The following is an 11,409-nucleotide window of genomic DNA, read 5'->3' as shown; positions in this document are numbered from 1 at the left end:
CATTAATTATTGATGATTCCCGCGGTTTCCTATACATTGTGATCATGAGATGCTCTTCTGGATACACAGTGGTCCTTAGTATCTCATGTGAAAAGAGTTAATGTCGCCAACTCTTTTAATTGGAAAACAACATGGCTGGACAGGAAACCAACCTTAGTTTATCGGCATCACATGGATTAGCTCATGATTAGTTTTCTGATGAGCGACAGACGCCCTCTGTTGTGGAATGACGCTTATCACTTTGTTTAATGCTTGACATACAACTGAGCATTGTTTCCCCTTTAGTTAATCATTAATGGTGTTCAGATTGTGCAGATGGGAGGAAAATAGGCTCTTTTAATTCCTTTGGCAGAAGTAGCCAATTCTGCAGTTATTGGTGTGACTGTTCACCATGTCCTACAGTCCCCTTTTTTGCTGGGTGATGTTCCTGGTGCTAACATCGAGCAGGCACTGGAACAAGAGACAGAGAGAACAGTCACACACACAAGACACAAACAACATCTCCATGAATTGCTGACTTCTGGTGCAGGACTTTGGGTAACTTGGGATAGATGGGTTAGGAACGCTTCAACTGACATAGGGGTGCCGCTGTTTAGATTAGTTGTAATTGGGTTTTCGCATCTCATCTAACTGTCCGTGGTTCGAACGAAGCGGTATGGGTGTAATCTCAATCAGGTTGGTTGGGTTCTTCAATACGGGTTCTTGGTCAGTTTTATCACGTCGGAAAATGTGCAGGAGGCCAGACGTGCATTTACTGAAAGACTCTTGTATGGCGTTCACTCGCTTGTGCAGGAGTAAGGCTAGTATCAAAGTCACAATATATCCTACGATAGTAAAGATGCAAAGCGCTGTGTCAGCGACAGACCAAGACCGAATGATTGGCTCACCAGTGGGCGGAAGGCGAGCTATAGCTTCTAAGGCTGTATTCACAGGAGTCAAATCAATAAGTTGCGTCCCTTCCTCCCTGATCCTTGCTTCCAGTTCTGGATCAAGGACGAAGGAATGCTGTTTGAAGAACAGAGAGATTTCAAGTTCAGCCTGATACTCATTGTTGGTGAGGTGATACAATGCTAGATCGTCGATATCGATCGTTGTCAGCTGGTTCAGGACGTGGTCAATTTCTTTGAGGTGGTCTGCCACATTTGAGCTTTTCATAAGGACATCATCCACGGAAACAAGGTTGCCTCTTGCTCTGGCATCAGGCATGCTTTGGTTAGAAAGATGTTGAATTCGCTGGGCGTTGGCATAGCCGCCGAAAGGGCACCGGGTGAAGGTGTACTGTCGAGTGACAAGGTGGAAATGCCAGTTTTGTGTGGTTCATCAAGGGTGTACAGGGATTGTCCAAAATCCTGAGGCGACGTCCAACGTGGAAAGGATTGTTGAGCCTTTGATTTTGGGAATCTCTTGGTCCAACTGAGTCATGGGCCATCGCGATAAGAGAACTTGTTGGTTCAACATGCGATAGTCGATGGTGGGCCGCCATTTGCTGTTGGGCTTTAGGACTGGCCATATTGGTGCAGAGTAGGTGCTGTTACAGGGCCGGATGACCCCCCTTTTCCAGCATGGAGTCAATGATCTCTTAAACAGATTCGTATGATGCTATCGGAATTTTGTACTGCCGCATAAATGTGGGTGGCGCATTTCGAGGTGTTGGGATGCGCACCATGTGGATATCAGTAAGGCCACAGTCCAGGGAATCCTTTGCGAAAGAGTCCTTGTATTTGCACATAACATCTTTAAGTCCTTGGCGATCCATTTCGCTGTGGAGGGCATCCGCCTCGGTCAGGATTTGTTGGACTTATGCATTGAACCCAGCGTAGGGTTCCTCAGTTGAGTCATTTGAGGGACTCTGGGCCTTAACGGTCATCTGTGCAGGTGATTCTGTTGCAGGCTGTGTTGAGACAGCATAGACAGCGAGGTGAGTGTCGTCTGTTAGTTCTGACTGACAGACACTTTCTTTGGACACTGGCAGAATAGAAGTGCTGGCAATTACTTCATGGGGCTTTGTGAATGTTACAGTGTCGTCGCATTCATCTGACATTAGTTCGGCTGGTATGGGGCCGATGAACAGGTACTGTTAGCTCAAAGTCATGGACGCCTGGTATGATGAGGCCATCCCAGGTGACTGGCTTTGGGAAATGTTCATGTCTTTGGCCGTACAGATTGTTGATCAACACATACACAGCACGAGATGACACTTCCATTAGAGGGTGTGGCCTCCAAGGTCAGTCCTAGTCTTAGGCAGTCCTGGAAGGTTGGAAGAACCTACTTTACTGTTGAGAGTGTGGGGCCAGGTCGCATGTTGAGGCGGACGCTGACACTCTTGCTGTAGGCAGGTATTGTAGCTTCTTGTTCAATGCTCATTGCGCGTGCATCTGGAATTGTTTGACCAGATCGAAGGTTCTTGCGATTGACTTATTGTGTCAGTTGGTGTGACGGGGGAGCCCATATGACGTCGTTCACAGTGTCAATGCAAGCATTGAGACGAACCATGATGTCTGCTCCTATGTAGATGTCATGAGGTAGGTTGGGGACAATGAGGAAGTAGTGACTTAGGAGTCTGTTGTTCCATTGTAGGTCTACAGGGCAAACCATCTCGGAGGTAGCCATGGTTGGTGACCACGGACTGAGAGGGAAGCGGCTGTGCTTTGAGACATGTGGTAGGCTCTGACATCTCTGCTTCAATGTTTTGAAGAGCTTTAGGCTAATAGCGGAGTTTTCAGTCCACAGGGCTAGTGCTGCATCAGCCACTGGTGTGTCTTGGACGTTTATGGCAGTCATGATTCAAAGAGAACCTGAGTTTGAGTTGGACGCTTGCAATGAACAGAGTTGAGCTTGCTCTTGGCTTTGACCTTGCATCGTCAGTCAGTGAATGGGGGGCGGTGTGTGTGGGTTGATTGTGAGTGTGGTTTGGTTTTGGTTTAGCTGGTGGGGAGGAGGCTTGCGGACTTGAGTCCCAGATCTTCAGGTGCTTGAAGTCTATATAAATGTTTCAAAAGCGAATTGAGCAGGTCTTTCCCAATGAGGAGTGGATGTTGGGTGAGTGGTGATGTGTGTTGTGGGTGGATGAGATTCATTGGTCCCACGGTTAGGTGAATTGGGGCAACATGTTTTAGTTGTAGGCCTGTGTGGGAATATGCGTGAAGGTTAAGCTCACACCCCTTGAAGTTTGACGGGTTGAGGGTGCTATTAGACCTCTTTGTTCTTTCTTGGACTTCTTCGAGGAGTTCAGTCGACATTAGGCTGATGTCAGCTCCCGTGTCGAGAAGGGCTTCAACTTTGATGTGATGTTCGATGATGATGGAGAGGTAAAACTTTCTTGCTATACCTTTCTCAATGAGGTCGCCCAGGAGTTGAGGGACTGGAGTTTGGGAGGAAACAGGTAGGATGTCAGGACTGATCTGGTGTTCTTCGGAGGAGTGGCAGACGACCAAGACAGCATTTTCAGGGACTTGAGAGGTTTCACCAGCAGGGGTTTGCTGGACGCTGCTGTGATCTGGGGCATCAGGTGTTGAGTTAGGGACTAACTCTGTTGCTGGGTTTTCAGGTAGGATTTCTTGTCCATCTGAAGTTAGGGTAGTTACGATTCTCTGAGAGTGAGGTGAAAGAGTGCTGTTCTCTGTGGTTTGTTGGGTCAGGTGGTCGCTGTCTTCTCATCCGGCTGCTAGTCAGGCTAAATCTGGTTTCTTTCTTTTTCGGTTTCCCACTTCGTTGGAATACTCTCCTCCTTTCAGTGTGGAACGCATGAAGTCTTTTGTTCTTGCGTGGATTCAGTTTGAACTCTTTCATGGAATCTTTGTGAGTTTTTAACGATTCCTGGGCTGGTTTCCAGGTGTGTTTTCTTACCTTGGAGGTTCCGTTGAATTCCCATGAGTTATTTTCTCTTGAGTTTCCAAATGAGCTTGGCTGGTTCCACGATCTATTCCAGTGATTCTCATGAGGCCTTGATGACTCCCATGACTTCTCCGAATGTCGTCCAGGTGAGCGTTGTCGTCCATGCGGTCCATCCCAGTGGTTGTTCCTTTGTTTAGGTCGGGTACCGGCGTGGGAGTTCCGTTCTCTGTTGGACGAGGATGCATTCCACTCTTTTGGTGTTGGCTTGGCATGATCTTGACGTTGGGTGCCCTCTAGGGCCAGACCTTGACTTTGAGTGCTGAAGTCAAGAACTGCCGTGGTTTTGATGCTCTTTTCTGAAGCCGTCTTCTGTTTGGAGTAGGCCTTGTGTGCCAAGTCTCGCAGTTGTTGAGCACTCATTGTGCATGGACATGCAAGGACGCCAAGATGGTGGCTTACTCCAGGGTGAAGATTCCTCAGGAAGAGAGTTTTAAAATTGAAGTCTTCCACCATATTCTGTTCATTGCGAGTCCCGAGGTACGCTTGTCTGAGTCGGCTGTAGAACAATTGGGAAGATTCCTGACGACCTTGTTTCGTCTCCAGGGCATCCACTAGTCCTTGTTCCGATTCAGGGTCAGCAAACTCTTTGATGAGGGCTTCTCTGAGCAGGTGGTAATCAGTCTTTGTGTGGGCCGGCTGTCGGTCCAGGAAACTGCGAACCTCTGAGCTGGATGTTGCTCGGATCAAATAAAGTCTATCTTTGTCGGTGACACTGGGTCTCATTTTCAGATGAAAGTCGACATCTTGCAGATATCATTTGATCTCCTGACTGCCTGGCACATTTGGGGTAAATTTGCCAATGTTCCTGGTGAGCTTGTCGAGGTCCTTGAGTGATGATCTGTGGCTGGCTGGAGCAGTGTCTTTAATCTTTGTCGTGACATACAGTTCTTCAGAGGGAGCTGGTGAGTGTTTCAGCACTGCCCCCTCCCCCTTTTGATCACGTATCAGTCCAGGAACAGGGGACCCTGGCCTGCTTGGCAGGGGTGAGAATGGTGCCCGTCGTGTCCTTGGAGGCTCAGGGCACAGCTCGTAGGCATGTCTGAGTACCTCTCTGAAGCTGTTTGACTCCTCTTTGATGTAGTCCAGCTGTCGTGTTAGGCGGCTGATCTCGTTTCTTGACTCATCCAGGTGAGTTTCAAGGGCTTTTATTCTGCAGTTCTTGTCTCTGAAGTTGGCCTTGGCCTTTTCAAGGAGCTGTTCCGCATACTGTAGCTTGTTGGAGAGATCAGCGTAGTTTGCCTTGACTTTTTCCATTTCTTGTGTAGTAGCTACTAGTGTCTCTTTTAGCCTGGTGATTCAATTCAATTCAAGTTTATTTGTATAGCGCTTTTTACGATACAAATCATTGCAAAGCAACTTTACAGAAAATTAAGTTTCTACAATATTTAGTAGTAGCTTATCAGTGATGACTGTCTGTTTATGTGCATACGGCAGAAATGTTCAGAAAAATCAATAAAAGACGTAAAACATACAGATAATTTACTCTATTAACAGCAGTTATGCAATCAAACTTATAGCAAAATGTGGTAGTTCTGTATGTTGTCTCTGGGTTAGCCTCATCTGAGGTCCTCTGAGGGGTTGGCATCATCTCTTCTCAGGTGTTCTGAATCCAGACTGGAGCTTGTGTAAATCCTAGTTACCACGGGATGTAGATCCAGCAGAAACAGAGAAACAAATAGAGACATAATTAGCGTAACTGCTGTTCCAGCCAAGTAAAATTAATTAGTTTAACCCAAGCTAAAGAATAATAATGCGCATTTGATCAGATATAACTGCAGTCCAAATTATGAGATGCATTATTTGAATGCTTGGCCAAAGAGGTGCGTTTTTAATCTAGATTTAAAACAGAGGAAGTGTGTCTGAACCCCGAACATTATCAGGAAGGTTATTCCAGAGTTTGGGAGCCAAATGTGAAAAAGCTCTACCTCCTTTAGTGGACTTTGCTATCCTAGTACTATCAAAAGTCCAGCGTTTTGTGACCTTAGGGAGCGTGATGGTTGTAGCGTGGTAGAAGACTAGTTAGGTACGCAGGAGCTAAGCCATTAAGGGCCTTATAAGTAAGTAATAATATTTTGTAACTGATACGGAACTTAATAGGTAGACAGTGCAGAGATTGTAAAATTGGGGTAATATGATCATATTTTCTTGACCTGGTAAGGTCTCTGGCTGCTGCATTTTTGGACTACCTGTAGCTTGTTTATTGAGGATGCAGGATAAGCACCTAGAAGTGCATTACAATAGTCCAGTCTAGAGGTCATGGACGCATGAACTAGCTTTTCTGCATCACAGAAACAGGTAACATGTTTCGTAGCTTGGCAATGTTTTCTAAGATGGAAGAATGCTGCTTTTGTAACATGGGAAATATGATTTTCAAAAGACAAGTTACTGTCTAATATAACACCCAGATTTTTGACAGTAGAGGAAGTAACAGTACATCCGTCTAATTGCAAATTGTAATCTACGAGATTCTGTGTAATGTATTTTGGTCCAATAAGTAATATCTCTCTTATCTGAATTTAATAGGAGAAAATTATTGGTCATCCAATTTTTTACATTTTTAACACACTCTGTTAGCTTAGATAATTTAGAAGTTTCACCTGGTCTTGTTGAGATATATAGTTGAGTATCATCAGCATAACAGTGGAAACTAATCTCGCATTTTTCTAATGATATTACCAAGGGGCAACATGTATATTGAAAATAGCAGAGGACCTAGGACAGATCCTTGTGGCACTCCATATTTTACTGGTGATAAATGAGATGACTCCCCATTTAAATAAAACAAAGTGGTAGCGATCGGGACAGGTAGGATCTAAACCATCTTAAAGCCTGCCCTTGGATACCTGTATAGTTTTGTAATCTATCTATGAGTATGTCGTGATCTATGGTGTTGAAAGGAGCACTAAGATCAAGTAAAACTAGCAATGAGTTGCAGCATTGGTCTGATGCAAGAAGCAAGTCATTTGTAATTTTAACAAGGTGCAGTTTCTGTGCTATGATGGGGCCTGAAACCCGACTGAAATTCTTCATAGAGATCATTTATTTTGCAGGTAGGAGCACAATTGAGCAGACACAACTTTTTTCTAAAATTTTAGACATAAATGGAAGATTTGAAATGGGTCTGTAATTTGCCAGTTCACTAGGATCTAGTTTGTGGTTTCTTAATAAGAGGCTTAATAACCGCCAGCTTGAATGGTTTTGGGACGTGACTTAAAGATAACGACGAGTTAATAATATTGATAAGCGGTTTTTCTGCTACAGGTAACAACTCTTTCAGTAATTTTAGTGGGTACAGGATCTAATAAACATGTTGTTGGTTTAGATGCAGTGATAAGTTTATTTAGCTCTTCCTGTCCTATAGTTGTAAAGCACTGCAGTTTATATTTCGGTGCAATGGATAAAACTAAAGTATTAGACGCTGTAGAATCTACATTTGTTATTGTATTTCTGATGTTATCTATTTTATCAGTGAAGAAATTCATAAAGTCATTACTATTTTAACTGTGAGGGAATATTTAGATCGGGTGGCGTCTGGTTATTTGTTAATCTAGCCACTGTGCTAAATAAAAACCTTGGATTGTTTTGGTTGTTTTCTATGAGTTTGTGGATATGCTCCGGCCCTGGCAGTTTTTAGAGCCTGTCTATAGCTGGACATACTGTTTTTTTCCACGCAATTCTAAAAACTTCCAATTTATTTTTTCTCCATTTGCGCTCAAGACTACGAGTTTCTTTCTTGAGAGAGTGGGTTTTACTGTTGTACCATGGCACAGTTCGGTTTTCTCTAACCTTTTTCAATTTGATGGGGGCAACAGCTTCTAATGTATTAGAGAAGGTAGTGCCCATGTTGCCAGTCATTTTGTCTAGTTCATGTGTATTTATGGGTACACAGAGCAGTTTGAGATAAATCAGGCAGGTTATTTGTGAATCTGCCTTTGGTGGCTGGAACAATAGTTCTGCCCGGACGATAACGCGAAGCTATATAGTTATTATCATCAATACGCAGAATGCACGATACAAGAAAATGGTCAGTAACATCATTACTTTGAGGTACGATATCTATATCAGTTAGATCGATTCCATGCGATATAATTAAATCTAGCGTATGATTAAAACGATGAGTGGGCCCGGTGACATTTTGTTTTACTCCAAAACAGTTTAATAAGTCAGTAAACGCAAGTCCTAATGCATCATTTGTATTATCAACGTGAATGTTAAAATCTCCGAAAATTAGTGCTTTATCAATGGTAACCAACAGGTCTGAGAGGAAATCTCCAAATTCTTTTAGGAATTCTGTATATGGCCCTGGTGGTCTGTACACAGTAGCCAGAGCAAGAGATACGATAGATTTCATTTGCATATCTGACAGTGTAACATTAAGCAGAAGTATTTCGAATGATCTAAACCTGTATCCTGTTTTCTGGTTAACATTGAGAATATCACTATATATTGTTGCAACACCTCCCCCACGACCAGTCTGACGGGCTCATGTTTATAACAGTCAGTAGTTTGGTGGAGTAGACTCATTTAGACCAGTATAATCATTTGGTTTTTAGCCAGGTTTCAGTCAAGCAGCAAGTACATCAAAACTATTATCTGTGATCATTTCATTTACAATTAACTGCTTTGGGTGTGAGTGATCTGATGTTTATGAGCCCAAACTTTAGAAATGTGTTTTTGTTCATTTATTTTTACGTTTTTTCTGGTTTAATCACGATCAGTTTTTTTTTCTAGATCCTACATTAAATTTAGATTTTGACCTCACTATTCAGGGAACAGACACAGTCTTAATAGATTGGACAGCGCAAGTACTTCTAACATTTAAGCGGGTAGAAAAAAAGCCATCATAGCAATTATTTGAGAATTTGCTTACTAGACAAATGGAGTGTAGAGTCCTGGAGATGTTGTCCGAGAGGAGTTCTGCTCCGACTCTGCTGGGGTGCAGGCCATCAGTGCGAAAAAGCCTAGGACGCTCCCAAAAAAGATTCCAGTTATTAACAAATAGCAGTTTCTGTTCTTTACACCATGACAATAACCATTATTTTAGAGCAAAAAGTCTACTGAACCTTTCGTGTGTCCTCGTCGATACGGGGGCAGTGGTCCTGACACGATGATCGTCACCCGCGGGCGTCGCGCTGCGAAAACCGTCTCGATCAGGCTCCTGAAGTCGTGAAGCACGACCGCTCTGGGGCTCTCGTCGGCCTTCAGGATCGCGGGTATCTGCGCAGAAACATTGAGAACATGAGCACCAGGGAAACAGTGAGTGTGCACTTTACCTTCGGCTAACGTAGCTTGGACGTGTCGGACGAAGGTGTCTCCGACGATCACAGCGTCGCGTTCCGTCTCGCGGAGGGGAGAGAAGCGGTTTCCGTGAGGAGATCTCGAAGACCGGAGGGGGAGAAGTCATCGCCCGGGGCCTAGCTCGCGTCCTCCACTGCGGATGCACCCAGGGTCCGTGGTGTCCCGGCGCCGGAGTGAAGGACATCTGGGCAGATCGCGTCCTGGGTGCACCGGGCCTGTGCAGAGAAACACACGGGGTGGAGGTGGTGGGACTGGTGATCTCCTCCTCGATGCCTCCTCGATGCCTTGTTCCACTTCATCAGGTCCTTCCCATCATTCCTGAGCCTCCAATTCTAGCTGCTCGACGTGTCGTTGTGCGCGTGTCAGCTCCTGCTGGACATGGGCAGCGTGCCTGTCGCTCAGCTTGAGGGTGGCGATGAGTGTGTGGCTTAAGGAGCCGGTGATCTTGGCTAGTTCTTTGTGACTGTAGCTCTGACTTGGGTCTTGTCTCGTGAGGCTTGTTATGTTTTCATCCAGCTGGTCCTGAGGTCCTCCCAATGGCCAACAATGTGCGAGACATGTTTCTGACGTGGTGAGGGAGATCTAGAACCTAGACTGACACAGACCTTGAAGAGGAGGAACAAAACAAAACAAACAAAACAAGGCAAAACATAGGTGTAAATGTGCAATGTCAAGTGTGGGTTGACGTTGAGTGTATAATGGGCAAGTGAGTGTAGTTCTCAGCGACTGTGAATCTCTGGTGGGTGGTGCTTCTAATTTGTAGTCTCTGTGGGGAAAAATTAATAAGCACACACAGGTAGCACAGCTAGTAGAACAGAGGGAGAAAAGAAGAGTAACAAACAGAAGCAAGGAACAGAATACTATTTGGCTACTTCCACTTTTCCTATAAAAGAAAGGGTTTTTTTTTTTTTTGTAAGGAAAGATTAGAGCCAATGGTAAGATGAGAGAGAAAGACAACACAAAATGCCCTTTTCTGGTTACAGAATGAGGACATTAAAAAAAAAAAATTTTTTTTTGTTAGTTTTGATTTAGAAGGATACTTCTAGACAGGGCTTTGGAAATGGGGATTTCTAATACCAGAACTGTGATTGCTATTAAAATTCCTCTGGGGCGGAAGAAAAACGATAGCAATGACAAGTATTGGTTTCTCAGCTGGTAGGATTGACAACCAAACACCAATCAGAGTGTTTCTAGCTGCGTATTCAATATTTGGCGGCCGCCTATCGGTCCTCTTGTTAACCTACTTTAGCCTTAGCTGGGTAGGATCCCAGGGTGAGAAGGGAAGGTAGGGTGAGAGTCAGACAATTTTGAACAAAGTGTTCAAGTTTCACAAAATTTTTGTTAAATGTCTCTAAAGTTCTCTGCTTTTTATGATTCTCACAGGTACAAACCCAAAACAGCCACAGTAGTCAAATCAGAAGAAGACAGCTGAGAGAGAGAGAGAAGAAGAAGAAAAAGTTTTGCTCCCAATGTTAGGAAAAATGACAGGGTGGTGGCGCTGCTGAGTCGATACACCTAGGGGTTGGTGTTGCTGCGGTAGCAGGATAACACTAACTAACCTAAGTATTGAAGAAAACCCTAATTTTCCTTTTGGGGTTTTGCCCCTAACAGGCTTAAGCCAAATGGGAAAACCTATGAAAATTTGGGCTGAGTTAATTAAATAACTGACGGAGGAGAGAAAATAAGGCCTAACAGGTTAGAACCAAAATCTTAATTGCAAATGAAATTCTAATTTCAACTTAGAAAAAGTATTTCCTGTTTTAAATTTAATTGATTTATCTTTAATTTAATTTAAATTGCTCTTAGCAATTTTAATCAATAAGTATCTTGAAACAGGGGTAGCCCAACCTACTTAACTGCAGAAGAAATTAAGATTTCAGAGCAATATTGACAGTGCAAGGATTACAATCTCTAATGTTGTTTTCATTATATTATAAGAGCAATTATAATTTCAATTATCAGCAAATATTGTTGCTATGTGAAAGCAGGAACTGAACCCATTTTATGAATTAAATAAAAATTCCAAATCTGTAATTATTTATGAAAATGAAATCAAAATTTCAAAACCATAATTAATTAGATTAATAATATCTGCTGATGTCATTAAAATTATAAAAGCAGTTATAGCTGAATTAATAACAACGTATCATTAAGTAATGAGGAAGAGACCCGGCAATTCTTAATACAACACCAGCATTTCAACTGATAAGAAGTAAA

General features: G+C 43.4%; 1 pseudogene; it reads right to left on the bottom strand.

Moving 5' to 3' along the window:
* Window positions 1-3,730: 3,730 nt before the first annotated feature.
* LOC109079372 overlaps window positions 3,731-11,409 on the bottom strand; it is an 18,700-nt pseudogene continuing 11,021 nt past the window's right edge.

Source organism: Cyprinus carpio, unplaced genomic scaffold, assembly GCF_018340385.1.
Source record: "Cyprinus carpio isolate SPL01 unplaced genomic scaffold, ASM1834038v1 S000006515, whole genome shotgun sequence".
NCBI classification, from domain to species: Eukaryota; Metazoa; Chordata; class Actinopteri; order Cypriniformes; family Cyprinidae; genus Cyprinus; species Cyprinus carpio.
This window is presented reverse-complemented; position numbering and strand designations above follow the sequence as displayed.